Source organism: Schistocerca piceifrons, chromosome 6, assembly GCF_021461385.2.
Source record: "Schistocerca piceifrons isolate TAMUIC-IGC-003096 chromosome 6, iqSchPice1.1, whole genome shotgun sequence".
Taxonomy (NCBI): Eukaryota; Metazoa; Arthropoda; class Insecta; order Orthoptera; family Acrididae; genus Schistocerca; species Schistocerca piceifrons.
In genome coordinates, this window is record NC_060143.1 from 199,564,880 (window position 1) to 199,568,524 (window position 3,645).

Here is a 3,645-nt window from a genome sequence, read left to right on the forward strand (position 1 = left end):
CTGTGTGCATATACACATATTAGAAGTGAGTTGCCATGAGAGAGGAACTACTTGCCTGGTCCCATTATTATTTGTCCTACAAAACATCTTCCTTCACCCCTTCATCAGTTTGGAAAAGCCTTTGAATAATTAGCAGGTGATGGTCTATTTTGGTTAATATTGGAGAAACACAGTTATAATATCCAGAATGAGATTTTCACTCTGCAGCAGAGTGTGCGCGGATATGAAACTTCCTGGCAGATTAAAACTGTGTGCCGGACCGAGAATCGAACTCGGGACCTTTGCCTTTCGCGGGCAAGTGCTCTACCAACTGAGCTACCCAAGCATGACTCACGCCACGTCCTCACAGCTTTACTTCTGCCAGTACCTCGCCTCCTACCTTCCAAACTTTACAGAAGATCTCCTGCGAACCTTGCAGAACTAGCACTCCTGAAAGAAAGGATGTTGTGGAGACATGGCTTGTCCACAGCCTGAGGGATGTTTCCAGAATGAGATTTTCACTCTGCAGCGGAGTGTGCGCTGATATGAAACTTCCTGGCAGATTAAAACTGTGTGCCAGACCGAGACTCGAACTCGGGACCTTTGCCTTTCGTTGGCAAGTGCTCTACCAAAGGTCCCGAGTTCGAGTCTCTGTCCGGTGCACAGTTTTAATCTGCCAGGAAGTTTTACAGTTATAATATCTTTGCACTGAATGAGTTAAAAGTATTTGCTGCCCACTAAAATCCCCAGTTTATAACGACTGTCAGTAAAAGACATACAAAAACATAAAATGGTTCAATAATTTTGATATAAAACTGACAGAACTTCTGTGACATTTGGTGGTGTTTGCATTTGTGCAACATACCTCTTTTTCTATCTTACACTGTACAATCCCTTGGAACATTCTCTCGTCCAAAGAGTTTTCAATTTCCTCAATTACAACAATTCTGTTTGAGTGTATTTCCCCTTCATCAGATTTGTTTTGAATTACTCTTATTCCTTTATATTTAAGCCCCCTTTATGATGTCCCAGCAGCATTTCTCTTCACATTACAAAACTGATTATTTTTGTATATTATAAGTAGAGAAATCCAAACTGCTGCTTTGTTTATAGTATTTGATATCTAAAATATAGATAATGGATAAACAAACACAGCCAACAACATTCTGACAACAAAGATAAAATTAACAGCAAAGATCACATCATTAATGCATAGAAACTCTTAGATTAATAAATTAAAATAAAACTGTTACCATATAACGTTGCTGGTGCTCTGTCAAAAAAAGCTCTCAAAAGTACAAAAACCAGCAAACAGAACAAAAAGGCTATAGCCAGCAAAAAATCTCTCTTACAACAGCATTAATGATGGAGATACAGCAATATAGCTGCCAGAATCATGTATGCACGCCACTAATAACCCACAAGAACCAAATCTTTAGACACTGAGAGCAGCAGCCGAGGTTTTGTGGACGTCAAAAACAGCTAAACGTAAGTACTGCTGTATGATCATCCAATATTTTCAATAGTTAGACATAACAATAAGAAAAAATGTTAACGGAACTATGCATTACTCACCGGCAGCTAGCAAATGTCACTGCAGCGGAAATAGGTCTATCGAAAACCAATATGGCACTAAACACTTTAAACCTAGCAGCTATTTCGATTTATGTACTTATAATGTCACTGCAAGTCATGTTACGTGCTGTGGTGCCTTAAGATTACAAACTGATAATTTCTGCTTACCTTCTTTTCCTAAAGATGTTAAGTCTATGAATTCTGACCATTCTTTCATCACTTCTCTTCTTCATGAGCTTTATTAAAGTATGCAGTTTGGAACGTTTTTACTTAACACCTGCATTGTTTAACCTTTAAATCTAAAGGGGGTGGAAGGGCTGACCCAATAAAGTTAACATTTCAATTCCAATGCGTTTATCTACTGCCAAGAACAACCTCACATAAAAACTGACAGACGCTACTCAGGCAATATTATTTACGAAACACTCATTACATAAAATCATAAGCAAGTTAATAAATCATTAGCCAATGATCTCCCATAAACATTGAGAAACGCCACTAAGGCTGAATTTGACCATAACTTTAACAAAACAATTCTAGTTAAGACACGTTATTTAATACCCTTTCAATTCCAATACTTTAACATTACATGTAAAATAACAGTGGACACACAACCTCAATTTTAACACAAATACTTAGAACATATTTATTAAAACGTAACTTGGGCAATCTTGCATATTACTAGACTAGAGAAACTTGCAGAGCGAATCACGAAATTATTCAAATGTTCATTGGCTTGTAAGATAGGCTTTTAGGGCATAGAAAGTTACAACTTTGTACCATCATAAATGTCTAACAACAAAGGTAAGGCCCAAGCTTGTAAGGCGGAAGTTTAACCATGGACGGTGGAGCCGACTGAGGGAAGTAATACTTAACTTAGAACCAAGACGTGGCTCCGTTTGCAACCCCACATCGAGTAGGCCACCGAAATGTGAATCCAGCAAACGCTACCGAAGAGGAACACACGAGTTCAGGCGAAGTCCACCGTCTGTAAGCCAAACTTGTAATCTAAAGGGAAACTCTGTGCTTCGGTTGCCAGCTGCCTCAGCTCACTGAAACACAAACCACACCTGACAACAGGAGACCAAAGAAACTTTTCTTAACTTTAATATTCAAGATTGACCAGTAAATTAACGCTATAAAATCAAGGCTAAACAATAAAGTCCTTTCTTTAAATGAAACAATACCTGATAAACAAATGCTGAGAGTGGGAAATGAACTGGCTCAAGAGAACTGGCACTCACTAGAACTTAATGACGCACATATTGGCCACCTTAAGTGGGCCTGCAAAGCTCAACACGGTAACCTTTAGAAATAAAAAATCAGATTGCCCACAAAGGACATATTGACATGGATTAACAGTCAATAATAATAGCTAATAATAGCTAATGAACTAACATTCTGCAAATACATCACTATTATGCAGAAGCAGAGCACACTCTTAGTAAGAGGCATCAAATGGAATGGAACACATAACATCATGCGTCCTGCAACGTCTTACTGTACCAAGAGCGATAACAATCACAGTTAACTAAGCACTCTTAGTAAATTTAACTGGGTGTCTTGACGCTGGGGCGATGACAGACCATCACTTCGCAAGACCTTAACAGCATGTCAGCGAAGGTGCCTAGGTGAACACGTATTTTGAGAGGAATGTTTCAGGTATCAAGTATGAAAGGGATGTCGCCGCCTCATGCTTGAGGGCATCTGTGTGTGGTTTGACAGCTGATGGCTGCATCACTTCATGGGACTGCAGGTAGCCTCCTGTGAGGTCCACTGGACAGGAGGTGGTAGACAGTGCTTGTGCATGTTGATTGCGTGTCTGTTGCATTACTTTGTGAGCAGGTCTGTAGGCTGCGCTGTGTATTATTTGGACATTTTACGAGTACTGAGTGTGTCTACACATCAGTGTACTGCATTATTTAGGAGTAGTCTGCATGTTTCTACTGAAATTATTTTGGTAAATTAGGAGTTGTTTGCGTGTCTGCAAAGCGTTATTTAGGAGTAGTTTACAGGTCTGTGGGAGGTGTGGCGTACTCCAAGCATGTGTTTTGTATCAGTCTGATAAATATACTCCATCCCTAAATAAAT

General features: G+C 39.4%; 1 non-coding gene across 1 annotated transcript; it reads right to left on the reverse strand.

Moving 5' to 3' along the window:
* Positions 1 to 251: 251 nt before the first annotated feature.
* Positions 252 to 326, reverse strand: Trnas-cga. The gene has a single exon. It is a non-coding gene; the product is annotated as a tRNA-Ser (tRNA).
* Between the last annotated feature and the right edge of the window lie 3,319 nt (positions 327 to 3,645).